The sequence below is a fragment of the Leguminivora glycinivorella genome, chromosome 9 (assembly GCF_023078275.1).
Source record: "Leguminivora glycinivorella isolate SPB_JAAS2020 chromosome 9, LegGlyc_1.1, whole genome shotgun sequence".
Classification (NCBI taxonomy): Eukaryota; Metazoa; Arthropoda; class Insecta; order Lepidoptera; family Tortricidae; genus Leguminivora; species Leguminivora glycinivorella.
The window spans coordinates 12141659-12160227 of record NC_062979.1 but is presented as its reverse complement, the minus strand read 5'-3'; the positions used below and the strand labels follow the sequence as shown (position 1 = coordinate 12160227).

General features: G+C 36.4%; 1 non-coding gene across 1 annotated transcript; it reads left to right on the top strand.

Moving 5' to 3' along the window:
* Positions 1-17558: 17558 nt before the first annotated feature.
* Positions 17559-17631, top strand: Trnaf-gaa. The gene has a single exon. It is a non-coding gene; the product is annotated as a tRNA-Phe (tRNA).
* Positions 17632-18569: the final 938 nt, after the last annotated feature.

The window sequence follows — 18569 nt, the reverse complement described above, 5'->3', positions numbered from 1 at the left end:
CAGTTTTTACTGCTCCATTTACAATTTAGTACTTCTGGCTCTGACCAAAATCAGATCAAAAGCGAATTTTTAAAATATATTTTTCTTTTCGAATTTTTGACTACCTATACTTATAATATAGACATTTTATTAAATTTATTAAAAAAACTTTCTTGGTCTTTATTTAGGCACTTATTTTGAACATCATAATATTTATTTATTTTTCCCCTCACTAGCTCGGAAACACGTGTTTTGTCCTTTAATACCAGCTGGTAAAACGCATTTTATCCACTAGTGGGTAAAGTAATTTGACCTTGAATAAAGTCAAATTAACTGCTTTAAAATTGATAAAAGTAGGTGAATCTAGTAATACCACCTGTGGAACTACCAGAAGCAGTGATAAACGCATTTTTTGCGTTGTAGTTTCCTCGCTATAGTGAGGGGAAAAGTTTTGTGTTACACTCGGGTGCAAATGTATTTTACTTCTCGTGTGTTAAAAAACTCGCAAGTTCAGGATTCTATTCTCGAACCACTCGCTTCGCTCGTGGTTCAACTATAGAATCCTTTCACTTGCTCGTTTTTCAATTCCACACTCGGCGTTAAAATACAACTTTGCCCCCTTGTATAACAAATAACTATTATACTTTATAGGTTTCAATTATAACCCAGACTAAATAGCAAGCACACGAGAGCTACAGGTTGAAAATCAGGATTAAAAATAAATGTCCGAAAAAATTGCTAGTAGCGTCATCTTTACGTTAAGAATGCCTAGAATATTTTTAATTATCATAATCTGTTCATAGATGTCACTGTCGTGCATTTCAGCTCACGTGGAGTGCAGCTAGTTTCTATAGTTCCGTATAGATGGCGCTACATTCAGATTGATTTCAGCGCCATCTAGTACAACTTTTCGGAACTAGTAGAAATACACCTTAACTAAAGTTTGAAAGCATGCAAGTACAAAGCGAAAAAGTTAAGTAGTACTAACCTATTGTCAAAGATGGCGCTAATTAAACAGTTCCAACTATTTCTCAGAGATGGCGCAAAACACAACAGGGACTTTTAAAACTAAATAATATTATAATTGTGTTATTAAATTTTAAGTTACATTACTTAAGTCAATTTTGCAATATTTAACTGTATTATTGAATGAATCGTAAATAACAATATTTATTATAGATACCAATCACTACCTACACGACTAGGAAATTTGATACCTTACAATCGATAAAAAAAAACTTTATTATTATTAGTCATTAATTTATTATCAACGTTTAGGATGAAGTAGGTATCTAAAGGTCACAGTGGCGCCAGCAATAAAAATCTTTTGTAATGATAATATCTGGTGTTTGTTACAAATTAACAAATTTAATCATGAATCGGATCGTCAGCAATATATTTTACTAATTAATTCATTACGTGCTTAATTTAAATATTAGGTTCGTGGATGATAAAATTTGATTAATAAATGCTGTTTCAAAAAAATATAAGTAGGTAACTTAGTAGGTTATATACCTACCTGACCTAAGATTATTCATTTTGATTTATCTTAGGTTTTTCTTTCTCCTTACCTAGCAGCATAGACTAAACTGTCTATGCTAGCAGAGAAAATGGGAGCAATAAGCAAAATTTTAACACGTCTAATAACAAATTTAATCTTAAACTATTTTGTAGGAATTCTAGTATTTATCGCCCTACAACTTTATCACACTGTAGTATTACCTACTAGTTATCTATTACCTCTACCACCTAGATCAAGAATTTTAATTTTTTGATTGTTTTAATTACCGATAAGAGTGATATCGGACACCTCAAGAAATTAAAATGCTAAAACGGTCTATTACCTACGAATAATTTACTTTGCAAAAGGCCACAGCGAAGGCGGCTAGAAACAAGGCATTTAATCGCCATGCCTGAGGTCTACAGTTTGACAGGGGCAACAAAAGCATGAGTTGTTGATGGGGTATTGTTGTGGAATTCCTTCACGCGCTCGGGTTAAGGCCACCGTACCGCGCTTGGAAAATCGTAACTTTACTAGACCGTTGTAAGTGATATAGGGCATTTGCTGTAGGCTTAGCACATGATGGCCGCGAGAGTATGTCGCCGCGAGATAGACGACCTGTCCTTATGTCATTAATACAATTAGACAAAAACGTGTCATCTATCTCGCGGCGACATACTCCCGCGGCCATCATGTGCTAGGCCTACTGGGTTGTGTCTTACAATTATTACATGCGAGTACCTTAAGATACAGACTATTTAGGAAACGGAGCTATAGATTATTAGATTAAGCCATTTTTAACCGACGCAAAAACGACGGGGTGTTATAAGTTTGACGTGTCTGTTTGTCGGTTTGTCTGTTTGTCTGTTTGCCTGTTTGCCTGTTTGCCTGTCTGTCTGTATTTGTGCCTGTCTGTGGCATCGTAGCTCCCGAACGAATGAACCGATTTAGATTTTTTTTTCGGGTTAGTCGGGAGTGTTCTTAGCCATGTTTGATGAAAATCGATCCACTGTAGTCACCATGTCGGTGGTTTTTTTCAAAATTTTAATTTTGTGGTTAGGTTATTTTCTAAGCACTAACAAATAATTGGTTAAGGCCATTTTACAGCGCTTCATGGAAAATAGAGCACTTTACTGGCTTGTGTTAGGTGTGTACAACTGTACAGACTTATATAGAATATTTTTGTAGCAAAATTACTGAATTACTGTTCTAAAGAAAAATCCTGTTCTGCCGCCCGGCCGGAAAGCGTCAAATTTCAGGTCGCTGCGCTAACGCCGTGGCTTGCGTGGGCGACGGTCGCGCGATGATCGCGCGACGGCGATGCGACGCATACGAAATCAAACCTTATCGATATGGAAGTATGAGACGCGACGGCGACGGTCGCGCGACCGTCGCCCACGCAAGACACGGCGTAAACGAAGTTACCCTTCCTGGCTGCGTCGAACAGAAAAATAGTATATGTATACCTCTACCTATAAACCTTGACCAGTAAACAAGAAAACCTCAAATCACATGTTTGTTGACCTGGTTCCGCCTTGCCGGCAATTACAGGTGTTCTGAGCCATATCTTTTCTTACTTTATTGGTACGTAAAACACGAAAATCTACTAGAATAGAATAGAACAGAATAGAATGAACATTTATTCGGGAACACAGGCAATACACATACAAAACAGAAAGGAATGAAGTGCGACGAAATGGCCTTATCTCAGCAGCAATCGTAACTGGCTATCGGTCGAGTAGGTATCCTATGGCAGGGTGGTTGAGAGGCAAAAGACTAAAATTTAAATTTCTTGTTTCGCGGTAAGCCCTATGGACTCTGGTTATCGGCACACAAACTCGCGCTATTCCGGTAGTGTTTGTGTTACTACAACCCGCAGGGTATACGCGTTTCATTGCTAAGATAAGAAATTCTTACACAGATTGACTGAGCTGAGGCCCACGGTAAGCTCGTGTTGTGGGTACTCAGACAACGGTAGGTATATATAATATATAAATACTTATATACATAGAAAACATCCATGACTCAGGAACAAATTTCTGTGCACATCACACAAATAAATGCATGCCCTTACCGGGATTTGAACCCGGGACCGCGGCGTAGCAGGCAGGGTCACTACCTACTCTAATCTAACTCATAAGTACCTACATGTTTCTAGAAACGCTCTTTGTAAGTGCGTTTTCAATATCCCATACATTACAGGCGCCATCTTGGATTTTTTCCATTGAAATCCTTCCGACATCCGATATCGGATCGGATAATATGAAAACGGACTAAGGGTCATAAATTCTGATAGACGGTCCTGCAAAACACAGTTAATTTATGACGGCATAGTAATCAGAATCGAACATAGCCACATAATTAGGTATAGCCTCGGTTGATTATGGAAAATTAATGAAACACTTTTATCCGTATTGACATACAGGCCACTTCTTACAGTGATATCATTAGTATGTATGTCATTCGGCCATCGTGCATTTCACTTATACTTGCCTGTAGCTGTATTGGCGTGGGCGAGACGCACGATGACTGAATGACAGCTTTCGAATATCGCTCTTCTGTCTGTGTACGTTTGAATTGGCCACTTACTTAAAGCTTAGAAATCCATATTGTGTTCTCAGAAATCGTTGATGATGGTGACATTGCTAATTAAGTTTTCTATGGCAGAAGTGTTTGTCTCCTCGAGAGATGCGTATTTACGTAAACAGAATTCTTCAAAATCTGACGTGTTCATGTAGTTAGGTAAATTCAATGTGAGTTGTAATCCCATTTCTAGGAAACAAGAAGGTCACCATAACGGTCAACGTTATGGTGACCTTAAGAACGTTAAGCGAGTTACCTGAATACTGACTGTAAAGCAAAGAGAACACATTCACGTAATAGGCACACCTATATGCTTGGCTGTTCTTCTGATTTGATTTCAAAATGTTCTTAAACTAGGTACATTTAAAGGTTTACCGAAATTAAAAGACTTCTTTGTACACGGCCCTCTTTTTGTCAATTACAGTCAACCAATTGGAACCCTAGCTAGGCCACTCTACAACCATGTCGAAGTGACAAGCAGTAAGAGGGTAGGGTTCCAATTGGTTGACCGTATCTAACCAATTTTATAGGTAGGTACCTACACTACATACATTACCTACTAGCCGTCTAACACAGCTTGCTTTCTACTTAATCATCTCATTGGAAATTTCAAGTGAATCCGTCAACTCAAGTATGAATTCCTAAAAACGTAGGTATAATAGAATAAATACACAATTCACATATCTATCAAACTTTAAGGAAAATTAAAACCAAGAGATTACTCTAAGAAGATCTATTTAAATATATCACTTAAGTAGGTAAGTAAATGATTCCGTTAGATAATTCCTATGTGGTATTCCAAGTTTAAAGGGTGCGTAAGTTTCATCTGCTATAAGGATGAATTTCTGATGCAATTTCAAATAATATCCTTTATGCCAGTGATGGCAAATGGACTAAAATGTTAAAGGAATGGTGGCTGGCATCCGTTGGCTTGTTGGGTCGACGAAATCCGGAAAATTGCGGGTCACAAGTGGATGAAACTAGCACAGCCGGCGTACCATGCTTCCAATTTTATCACTTATCCACGTGGATAAGACATCTGTCACTCTCACACTGACATACTTGCCAAAGCGTGACAGAAGTCTTATCCACGTGGATAAGTGATAAAATTAGAAGCATGATACGCCGGCAGACTGGGAGAAGTGGCGTACTAGAAGAGAGGCCTTTGCTCAGCAGTGGGCGATACCTATGTAATGTACCTATATGATGATGATGCCATCAGTTGCATATGGACCATTCAGGCATGGAATGCCACTTACTAGTTCTTCCTTGAAGTTAATTTTCAATGAGTATAGATAACACTTGTTCCTATAGAAGTATGTTGACTGACAGATGTGGTCATCACGATTAGACAATTAACTTGGCCATGTTAATGCTTGCTTAACGATATTTCCTGGCATACGATCTGTTATTATAAAACAGGTTAAGTGAATCTAGATATTTATATGGTACCTACATAGATAGTACCTAATACATTTATCTATTAAGGTAAAACTTGTAATCTCTTGGCTAAACAGTAGCTGATCCTCCTAAGTTAAGTACAAAAATAGTAGGTACCACAATACTAGCCCGATGCATATGTTCTCGTCTAGTCAGACCATTATTTGAGGTTCTCCTGTTTGTACAAAAATAATGTCTTAGTTCAAAAATCATTAATGTTTAATGCTAATACTAATCTAGTTTATTTTTTACGGCAATAATGTACAATATCTCACTACAAGTCTAAATACAAGAAATATCATTGATACTGAAAGGAAAAAAAATACGATTTTTATTTTATCTGGATGGGTATTTACACTGCATGCCAGATGTAACCCGCCCAAAGGAAGTAACTAAGTTCTGCTAATAAACTAAAAATCAAATAAAATCTTCAAGCCTAATGCATGCAGAACTGCTATAAGAGAGGAGAACGTGATTAAGACAAAAAAAAATTAAAGTATTTTTTTTACAATGTAAGTCACATGCAATTTTATTTTACAATCATATTAAAATATATTATAGTACTTTTACAATTCTCATTACTGTGACGTGATATACCTACATGTGTAAACGTTATTAGAATAAACAATATATTTCTGTATTACTAGACGAACTCTTTTGCATCGGGGCTAGTACAATAGTTGAAACAAACCTTACATTACTACCTATCTGGCGATAAGAAGACGTATCGGCTTGTTTGCAGGTTAGCGTCCAAAAAGTATTAAAAGATAAATCATTTAACAAAAAATTGTTGAATTACTTAATAGTTACACCATACAAAATGTGTTTGTATCAGCCAAAATATAGGGAGACCTATTAAACCAAATATAAAACATTCTCTCTATGAACTGTGAGACTTATTACGGGCGAAAACCATGGAATTAGATAACTTTTACTTAAAATTGAAATATTTTTTTTATCCATACAAATTAATTTTTCGTTAAATTTACAGTTGGGTTGATAGTCAAAAAAAACATTCTCAAAAACACCTCTTAATTAATGAACTGTGATGCCCTTATTATCTATAAGTAACCCCTATGTATAAAAAAAAAAAAAAAACAAAACTGATTTATTCAGGCGAAAAAAATATTTTTCCTAAAATGAAATAGCGAAGGTCCGCCATTGTCCATCATCTTGCTATCTATACTTTTTTGATAAATTCAATTGTTTACAGGCAATCAATTTTAACCCCATTTTGTTTACTAACAGTTCGTAATTTATCTGTGACCCGCGCAATGGTAACCAGAGATAAGAGCCATTAAAAACTTCACGTAAACACGGCTATGTGTAAATGGGCGTATTTTTATAGGTAAATAACCTCGGTGAAGCACTTAAAACTAGGCATGATTAATTAGAACCTAATACATAAACATAATATACATAGTTCATTACATTAGACTACATACAAAATACAAACCCTAATTAGTATACGAGTAGAGCGCGCGGCTGGTCCATACAAGCCGATTCCCACCGGCTTGCCTAAAATTGATTACTAGTAAAGTACCTACTGTCAGGGGCGGCTCACTCCGCGATCCTTTCACCGCGCTACAAGTACATGCCGGCGGCCGCGAGTTCGCGGCCCATTCAGTGGCGACGACCTTCGCGCGGCGCAATAGAATTCAATGTCGTCTGCACGCGTGCGGTCCGTTTGTTAATGTAGGTAATAATTTAGAATGGCGGCGTTTTGTGAACTTCAAAGGAGTGAGCCTTCTGTACTTGTACTATTATATATTCTGTGCTACTGTTAAGGTAGGTTACTTTTTCTCAGTGTTGCCTAGCAGAAATTGACACCAGCAGCCACTGATACCTAGTTAGTACATGTTCCTATACAATACAACAAGCATAGGAACTTATATCTAAATATATAAAAGAAGAAGCTGACTGACTGACTGACTGACTGACTGACTGACTGACTGACTGACTGACATATCAACGCACAGCCGAAACCGCTGGTCCTAGAGATTCCAAATTTGGCACATGGGTTCCTTATATAGTGTAGAGGAGCACTAAGAAAGGATTTTTCAAAATTCACCTCCTAAAGGGGTGAAATGGGGGTTCAAAGTTTGTATGGGGAAACAAGATTAGTTTGACTGTTCTATTCGAAACTTCACAGGAGGATTCCTAAAGGCATATGATTAAATACGTGTTTCAGGTTTTTTGAAAATTTAACCCCTAAAAGGGTGAAAAGGGGGTGATAAAGTCAAAAAATCAATATGGGTATCGTTTTTATGGTTTATCGGGTCGCTGATCACGATAAATACAACGCTTTTAAAATCTAACGAGGCGGAAGTGATATACTTTCTCCCCTGTTGTGGTGCAATGGGGTTAAAATATAAAAAAAAAATACAAAAGAACAAACTGACGGACATATCAACGCACAGTCGAAACCGCTGTTTCTAGAGATTTCAAATTTAGCACGTAGGTTCCTTATATAGTGAAGAGGAGCACTAAGAAAGGATTTTTCAAAATTCACCTCCTAAGGGGGTAAAATGGGGGTTCAAAGTTTGTATCGGGAAACAAGATTAGTTTGACTGTTCTATTCGAAACTTCACAGGAGGATTCCTAAAAGCATATGACTAAATACGTGTTTCAGGTTTTTTGAAAATTTAACCCCTAAAAGGGTGAAAAGGGGGTGATAAAGTGAAAAAACCAATATGGGTATCGTTTTTATGGTTTATCGGGTCACTGATCACGATAAATACAACGCTTTTAAAATCTAACAAGGCGGAAGTGATATACCTTCTCCCCTGTTGTGGTGCAATGGGGTTTAAATATAAAAAATATATATAAATGAAGAAACTGACTGACATATCAACGCACAGTCGAAACCGCTGGTCCTAGAGATCTATAATTTGGCACGTAGGTTCTTTATATGGAGTAGAGGAGCACTAAGAAAGGATTTTTCAAAATTCATGTCCGAAGGGGGTGATATGGGGGTTCAGAGTTTGTGTAGGGAAACAAGATTAGTTTGACCGTTTTATTCGAAACTTTACAGGATTCCTAAATACGTGTTTCAGGTTTTTTGAAAATTTAACCCCTAAAAGGGTGAAAAGGGGTTGATAAAATCAAAAAACCAATATGGGTATCGTTTTTATGGTTTATCGGGTCGCTGATCACAATAAATACAACGCTTTTAAAATCTAACGAGGCGGAAGTGAAATACCTTCTCCCCTGTTATGGTGCAATAGGGTTTAAATATCAAAATTATCATATGCATTTAGTTTTAAATATTTATTGGACATAAAACTTAAATAACAAATAAATAATATCTAACTCTAAAAAATAATAATAAAAGAAACTTAAAATTAAATTGAAAACTAAAATTAACTAAAATGAATTGGATTTATTTTTTATGTTTACTTCTGGTTCAAGAGATTTCGAATTGACACGTGATTTCTTTAGAGGTGCACTAAGAAAAGATTTATTAAAGTTGACCTCCTAACATGATCATTTGACAGTGACAGGGGATGGGAGGGGATTGGGATAGGGATAGGGATAGGGACAGGGACAGGGACAGGGACAGGGACAGGGACAGGGACAGGGACAGGGACAGGGACAGGGACAGGGACAGGGACAGGGACAGGGACAGGGACAGGGACAGGGACAGGGACAGGGACAGGGACAGGGACAGGGACAGGGACAGGGACAGGGACAGGGACAGGGACAGGGACAGGGACAGGGACAGGGACAGGGACAGGGACAGGGACAGGGACAGGGACAGGGACAGGGACAGGGACAGGGACAGGGACAGGGACAGGGACAGGGACAGGGACAGGGACAGGGACAGGGACAGGGACAGGGACAGGGACAGGGACAGGGACAGGGACAGGGACAGGGACAGGGACAGGGACAGGGACAGGGACAGGGACAGGGACAGGGACAGGGACAGGGACAGGGACAGGGACAGGGACAGGGACAGGGACAGGGACAGGGACAGGGACAGGGACAGGGATAGGGATATGGATAGGGATAGGGATAGGGCTTAGTAGTACTTTTTACCCACTGACCATAGATACTGGCTATGTGGGTTGTATGAAGTTTTCCCAGAGTGTATATAGAATACATACCTACTCGTACCCACTACCTACGCCGTGGTCGCTGTGTAACATTTCTACAATATTTGCAAGCATTTCTTTAAAAAAATAGTTATATGTATTATCTAAATAATCGCAGACAAATGTACCTACATAGAAGCCTACGGATCCAAATGAAAATCTTAATTTTTGTATACGTTTGAATAATTCTTTTAGTACGCGGGCGAAGCCGCGGGTACAAGCTAGTACCTGCATAAGTAACTTGATTTGATGTCAATGTAAGGTTAGCCATAGCCACCTTCAAGCGACTGAATGGAGCAAATGGAGATTACGAAGTGTAGACTGGTTGTGACTTCGTTTTTTTAGGGTTCCGTAGCCAAAATGGCAAAAACGGAACCCTTATAGTTTCGTCATGTCCGTCTGTCCGTCTGTCCGTCTGTCCGTCTGTCCGTCTGTCACAGCCGATTTACTCGGAAACTATAAGTACTACAGTGATGAAATTTGATGGGAATATGTGTTGTATGAACCGCTACAAAATTATGACACTATTTTATAACTACGGGGTATAAAATTCTAAAAAAAATAGAGGTGATGCATGCTAATTAACTCTTTCAACGATTTTTGGTTTGATCAAAGTATCTCTTATAGTTTTTGAGATAGGTTGATTTAACTGTAATTTTGGTTAAGTTATTGGTTTATTATATTTGCTGCTACGGAACCCTTTGTGCGCGAGCCCGACTCGCACTTGGCCGGTTTTTGTACGAAACCAGACGTGGCAACTGTTTCTACTGCTCTTCGGGCATCTAAATGTACCTAACAAAGTAAACCTTGCCTAGCCCTTACTATCAGTAAGTCTATTGGGAACAAAATTCCGAATGGTTCAACTGGTAACACTACGCGGTAAGACTAGAGGGAATAAATAGCGTACGGGTTGCAGTCACAGCAAGTTGTTGGGTCCACTGATCATTTTGTGTTGTTTCTGCCCTATCAAACATTCATTAAGCGGTTTCGTCAGTGGTCGGAGGACGGTGGTCTGTTACAGATAAATCACTGGAGCCTGCTGCGACTACCACTAAGCAATTAAAATGGGCTTAAGGGGAAGCGTACCGTACTTAGCGTACTCTATAAAACCTTACACAAAATAAATTTAAAAGTGGAAAAGGTCTGCCTTGGGTGAGACTTTAACTCACGGCCTCTGGATCGATACTCCAGCGCTCTGCCAACTGAGCCACCAAGACTTCAACCAAGCCAGCGAAATTTTCCACTACTAAGGTCAATGGGACCCGTAGCGACATCTACCGTAAGAGTGTTAAACTTCTTAAACGGCAACAGGAGTTCCAAGTCATATTGGAAATTCACCAGTTACGATGCGCTAACCATGCTAAAATGCAATGCATGCTGGCATCGATTGCAGACGTTTCTGCTAATCAGAAGTTAAAATTCTTACACAAAATGTTTTAAAAGATACCTACATATACGTAGTATGATAAAAAAGTAGCTGGAAGATGTTGAAGTTCTTGGAGAAGCCTGGCCAGTCTGACTGTGACCATCATGGACGTAATGTCACCTCCATAACGTCGGGTCAAATATAAACAAAGTGTTACATGTTAAGTTCGGTTTTAATTTAATAATAATAAAAAGGCGTATCTAGAAGACGAATCAAAGAAGATAATTCATAAGACCATTGAAGCTAATTGTCATTGCGGATACGATTAGACTAAAAGATTTTTTTTTTTTTTTTTTTTTTAATTTACATAAGACAAAGATAATTTAATGATTGCATATATTTCATAACAGTGTAAGTTTCAACAATTGAAAATGGATCGTTCTACAAAATCAGACATGGTAACGGTTTTGTGTAGGTATAAAGTATTAAACAAAAAAGTGTAATTAATTGTCTTAGAATTGGGAATCTTCCTAGTCTTTCTACCTCCTGATCAAGGTATCTACCTAATTGTTAGACGCTCAAAAACCAAAACTCATCAGGACAAAAAGAAATAATTACAAATAATGGAACCACTGAGTAAAAAAGTAACATAATAGGTACTCATATTGTATTAAATAATCGTGTGCAATCATTTGTTTTTCATATCTTAATATTACTTTTCTGAATTCTTAATATTACTTTCCAATTGCTACCCCTTAAGTAAAGGTGACTATGCACCCTTAAACTACCCAATTATAGCCACCCCTTTTAGGCACCGCTCGCTATTAGCCGTTAAGTAAGAGATTTATGGCTCGTCATTAGACATTGTTGATTGGACACGGTTGTTAGGAAAAAACCGGCCAAGAGCGTGTCGGGCCACGCTCAGTGTAGGGTTCCGTAGTTTTTCGTATTTTTCTCAAAAACTACTGAACCTATCAAGTTCAAAACAATTTTCCTAGAAAGTCTTTATAAAGGGACGCACTTTTTTTCCTTTAGGAGCGATTATTTCCGAAAATATTAATATTATCAAAAAACGATCTTAGTAAACCCTTATTCATTTTTAAATACCTATCCAACAATATATCACACGTTGGGGTTGGAATGAAAAAAAATATCAGCCCCCACTTTACATGTAGGGGGGGTACCCTAATAAAACATTTTTTTCCTAGTTGACTACGGAACCCTAAAAAGGAACAATATTATTGTGGCATACCATCGCTAGTTCGCTACCTTCGGCACCATTGCTACCTATAGTTTCTTTGGAAGAGATCGTTCTTTAGCGATAAGACCACGCGCTACCTACTGCCGACTATGGTGTTATTTTGATTGTAAAAAACTTCACGCTGGGCAGTTGCTAATAGACTGTGAAGACAGACACAAATAGCTCATTCTTATGCCAATGCAATGTACCTACTTACGTTACTTAGATACCGTCAGAACGATGATAAAGATTCAAGAAAATCTCGAAGATAATTTATTTTCAAACCAACCGATCTAAAGTAAGTACCTAAGTATAAACAAAATTACTTTTTTATAGTATAAAAATTGAACCAGTTTTTTAACTCATTTTTCTCTGATATGGCTCACTATCGATGTTTTCAATAAACAATTTCATTAAAGTAATGAGGAAGTAATAGGGATATTAAAAGGTATTAAGGCCCGGTTATCAGTCGATCGCGGCGGTCCGAGTTATGGATGCTGTTATTATTATTCCGCTTACGTCTTTTCACAAACGGTGCCGCCAAAAATGATTGAGAGTAGTTCCGGGAGAGGCATAGAGTCGGCTGTAAATATTCACGTTATTAGATGGGAATTCTACGATTTTTATTTACACTTTCTGTTCTGGTAGATCTGAATGTATCCTGGCATAATTCTCTGTCTTGTTTTGATTATGGATAGAAGAAATATTTTTTGATAAAATATGTTTTTGTGTAAGATAGGGGCAGATTTGTTAAAACATGCGACTTTGGAATACATAAAAAATGCTATTTTTGAGATGCGATCGATAGAAATTGAATATGTACACTAAATAGCACACAACATTTGACCATTCATTTTTCAATTTTTTAGGTAAGTACCTAGTTAATGTGTAGAAACTAAGGTGTTACGAAACTCATAAGGTACATAAAAGATACGATCGGATGCAGTAACACATAAACACAAATAATGTCTAACATTGCAAATAATATAGAAAATCACATTCTCACGTCCATACCTATTATGATTAAATAACAGATGCCAAGCAATTTTTAAGCCCACCTGATAGTACATACCTACATAATCTACACATAGTAGCAAAAATTGCATCATCTGAAACACGTTATCACTTTCGATTATTAGTTTTATTTTTCGCATGTTTCCATTATTATTTTTATAATTACCTAAACATTTAAGCATTTTTATTGTTAACTCGGCATTCTGAGAACTACTATGAACACTTTTACTTTCCTATAAGTTTAATGGCGTTATAATGGTTGTGAAGTGTGGTATTATTGCATCATTATGGCTACTTGCATTGTGCAATTAGATACCTATGTATTGCTGCTTCTGCTTACTAAGGTTACTCCTAATGCCATCCAATTGCGTCAAATGTATGTTTGTTAGTAATTCATCAGTGGTCGATTTAATTCGGACTTACAAAAATAATCTTTTTTTTCATGTTATCTTTTTTTTTTCATGTTACAAAGTACTAATTGTCAATAAAATGCCTTGTCATAATTATAATTATTATCCTACAAATTTTTTGAGCAACCTTTACGAAGACATAAGGGATTTTTTTCGTTTCAATTATTGGCCCAGTTATGCATTGTATAAAATCTTGTTTTTAGTTTTTACTCCTACTTAAGATGAGAGTGCATCGATTAATAGCTACTTCATAGTTTTTGTTTAGGTCGACACTGGTAAACTCAAATTACTAACAATTTGAACACCAACTCCATAGCTCCCTGTTCCTCGCCACCGCCACCAAATTGAGTTATCAACTTTGGTGAAATTCATTGTTTTTAACCTTTTAGCCTTTTTGTGCCGATGCGTGTTTAATAGTCAATTAATGGACGGCGGCGCCTTTGTCCCAAATTAGTTGCTAAGGGTTGGAACTGAACCCAGACCCTGCGGCGGGATTCAGTCCCATAGGTTATGGATGGCTCGTCTTTGGCGAACCAACATAAGAATGATCTTGGATTACTCTTGGTCATTACGGACCTTTAGGTCACAGTTTAAACTAGTTCTTTGCCTGTAATTTTGGTGATATGTGTACCTCTGAGTCAAGCAGTTGGGTAGAATGAAACCACCGTGAGCGCACAGGAGGCAATATAAAAAACGCAATATATTGTGAGAGGATGTTGCATACATATTACGTTCTTTAATAGCAGTGACGTAGAAATATCGCCGACGCCGCCGGGTTTCAATTCCAATACGATTTGTATTGTATCGATGTCAATTCATCGAATAACAATGAGAATGGAATAAACTTGTTAAAGAAGTAAGTATCTATTTGTACTTTTAAGTTTACCGAAATATTCCTATTATAGTACGGGTTACCGTACTTATTTTAGTTGTTTTATTTCAATAGTATTAGGTAGTCTCAATATTTTGTACTAATAGATTTCTCTGTACCATCGGAAAACGATATCAAAAAATTCAAGGAACTTACAATTTAGTACCTAAGAGTTTATCTTGAATTTAAAAACTAAAACTTCTTGTACATATAAAAATTGTTTTAAAACACGACCGAAGGGAATTAATCGACTAACCTTGTTTTCATGAAATAAGCTCATTACTCTGTTATATAATGAACCACTTCTCGCACTTATCTGAAAAAATTGTTTTTTTCATAATCCAATCCATGGAATAAAAATACGACCACATTAGGATATCACACGTCCGAATTGCACCAATATAAAAAGAGTGCACCGAAAATTGTAATTTCGGAGGCGCCCTCAACCGGGCGGGGCCCGTAATGGGCCGATTAGCCCCGTGATCGACTGATGAAAGTATATGGTTAACTTAATAACTCCAAAAACGAGGTTTTTTACAGATCTACTTTTTTCTAGTACATATTGGGATGTTCTTTCTTTAGTAGTCGCGTTAGATACTTTTGTATAATCTTTTATATGCCATTATTGAAGAAATGTTACCTACTACGATAAAAGTTGAATAGTTAATATAGTTATAAATAGGTAGTTGTTTCTTGTTATAATTAAAGTAGGATTTAGTAATTATAATACATACAATCATTAGACTGTTTACCTACCTGCATTTTTAAACTTCCATATTATACATAAAAATTATTATATTATACATAACATATATGTATGAATAAAAATTATTTCGGTACTTGGCCGTAATCTTCTTAGTTCTTACGTTAACAGAAATTAACAAACTCGTGTAAATCCGGTGGCACATCATGGGTGTCGTTTTGTCAGAATAGGGTCTAATCCAATGGCCACAACCGGCGTCCCAAATAAAAGGTAGCAATGCTCTGGGTGGCGGTGTTTATGACCGGCCTGTGTGTTCCCAGGGACTTTTTTGACCCTAGCTTATTACACGGCTTGAATTCCAAAGAAACTTAACGCTTGACTGACTTACTGAATGTTTAAAGAAGCTATTAGGTATTTAAAAATATGTTGATACATATTTTATACACATTGTAAATATCTTAATTTAGTTTTCTATGAACCCTTAATATCCAACAGTGGCACTGAAACTTTAGCAGGTTCATGTACTCTGTTTGAGAATACAGACGTGAAATTATGAATGTATGTAAATTGTAAGCAAAAGAAATTTAGACTAATCCGTTTATGTCACCGTTTGAACCAAACAAGGATTTTTTAGTATGAAATCAATAGCAGCGGATTTTCTAAGTAAAAAAACACAGAATATATAATAGTACAAGTACAGAAGGATCACTCCTTTGATGTTCACAAAACGCCGCAATTCTAAATATTTACCTACATTAACAAACGGACCGCACGCGAGCAGCCGACATTGAATTCTATTGCGCTGCGCGAAGGTAATAGTCACCATAGAATGGGCCGCGAACTCGCGGCCGACGGCATGTACTTGTAGCGTGGCGATAGAATCGCGGAGTGAGCCGCCCCTGGTAAAAAATTATGCCACTCAAGTCAAAAATCCGCTACTTTGGCTCCTAAAGAAATGTATGCCGATGAATAAATACATGGACGGTTAATCTGTGGTCTTAGAGCGTTTGAACATTATCCGATCCGATATGTTTTTAGAAAGGATGTCAAAGGCAAGTCAAAGATGACGCCTTTAATAGACATAGAATATCGGTCCTACATTCGATATCGGTTCATGTAAAAGAAAACGCACTTCTACTCACAATATTCCTCGGTTTATCCCAGTCCCCACGGGAACCGAGACCGTTGCAACTGTAAGCCGTTTAATTCCCGTAATCCCACTATTAATAATAGTTTCTTCCTATCACTATTCGATATTAATTCACCCGCGAATAGCCTCTATTAAAACAGATTACAGTATTTCAAGCAGTATCTTGCCTTTATATAAGATACAAACAGACAAACACATACATTACAATTTTAATTTTTTGAAAATCTGTGTATATCCATAAGAAAAATTGGTAAACAAATTAAAAGTCTTCTTAAATAACAAAGGATAACGTATTCAGATTCCAATCATCCAACAGTTCTAACAATCTACTTTTTCAAAGTACAAACTTAACTTTGCATGTGGAAAATTGTTAAACCCATATCTAGTTAAGGTCGAAGTTAGTTTACCAACTACAAAATCAATACGATGTCCCCTGTATCTGCAAGTGCAACAGAAGTAACATGAGATAACTAATAAATTTAAAACTTTTTTTAATTTAATATGATAGATGAGGAAAACTTTTGGACCTACACAAATGATATTGATTTAAATTTAATTGAAAAAAGTATTGGTACTCGAGGCCAAAAACTAAGCTAAGAAATTGATAACGATAAGGATATTTATAAAGTCAAAATACTGTTAATCCATGTACTGTGCATAAGCATACTTTATTTTGTAATTTGTTTCACGTAAGTGAGGATTGGATAAATGGAGGTGTAATAGATAGGGCGGGACCAATTTAATAATAGCGTGCTTTTGGTGCATCACTACCGATTTATTGACGTTCATTAAAATACTTGGATGCACTTGAAACGTATATCTTCCGCCAATTAACATCGGGGATTCTCACTCAACTGGGGTATAATTATAAAAACGTGTGAATTATTAGTTCGTAGTGCAATGCGATTTATCTTTACTTATCCTTTGGGCTGGTTATGTATGTAAGGTACCTAATGAAATGTAAATATGTATTTGAAAATCACATAAAAACATAAAAACTACAATTTTACCTTCACGTATTTCAATGTTTCCGTAGCCGGCAAAGAAAGAAAAAAAAAACTTTTATATTTCTGGTTACAAACTATGACCTTGACCAATGACATTAACCTCATTTGATTTTCATAAATTCTTGAACAAAACTAATGTTTAAAACTACTTATACTAACTCAACGGGAAGCGATAGCCAATTTCGCAACACCTACCATCAGCCGAAATAGCTCAGTTGGGAGAGCGTTAGACTGAAGATCTAAAGGTCCCTGGTTCAATCCCTGGTTTCGGCAATTCTTTTTGCTTTTTTTTTAATGTACATTTTTAAAAATACTTTTGGATTTTTTAAATTTTAATCTATTTAAAAAAAAATTTGGTTATTTTACAAAAAAAAAAATCTTAATATTGCAAACATTGTTAGCAATAAAGTAGTAGTTAGTAGTAGTAAACACTTTATTGTACAGAATAAATTAAGATGTACAGAGAATAATTATGAAATGAAATGAGAAATGAGAGAAATTATAACGATTATGTACAAAGGCGAGCTTATCCCTTTAAGGGATCTCTTCCAGCTAACCTTAGAATAACTGAGAGAGGAAAATAGATGGTAGACAAACAACTAAAGTGCATGTATATATATATATTATATTATATATACACATAATATACATCCAAGCAGATACTTTAGTGGCAATGAGTATGAATGTGCTCTGCCTACTCCTTCATGGGATACAGGCGTGATTGTATGTATGTATGTATGTATGTATAATATACATCCCTACTCTAAAAATGAATGCAATACTTATACTAAATACATAAATAATAATATATATTTAAGCATTAGGAAGTTTTTATACGATTTTGTTTTTTAGGTAGGTATACATATCTATAGAGACTATAGTTAAAATAACTCATGTGATGTGTTTCTATAGTTTATATCTAATAAATATTTTATCCTCTTGCCACAAGGAAACTTAGAAAATGATCAGTTTTTAAATATTTTATCCTCTTGCCACAAGGAAACTTAGAAAATGATCAGTTTTTCCATCTTAACATCTTAACAAATCGGAGTTAACTGAACTCGGAAGTTTTTGACTGATTTGAGATTCATTTGCACGAAAAAGTGTGACAAAGCAAAGTCTAAAGACTCGAAGATGTTCATTGTATAGAGAAATGTATGTTATACGTAGGGTGTCTCATAAATAATGTCGGTTTTCAATATTCACTTTGT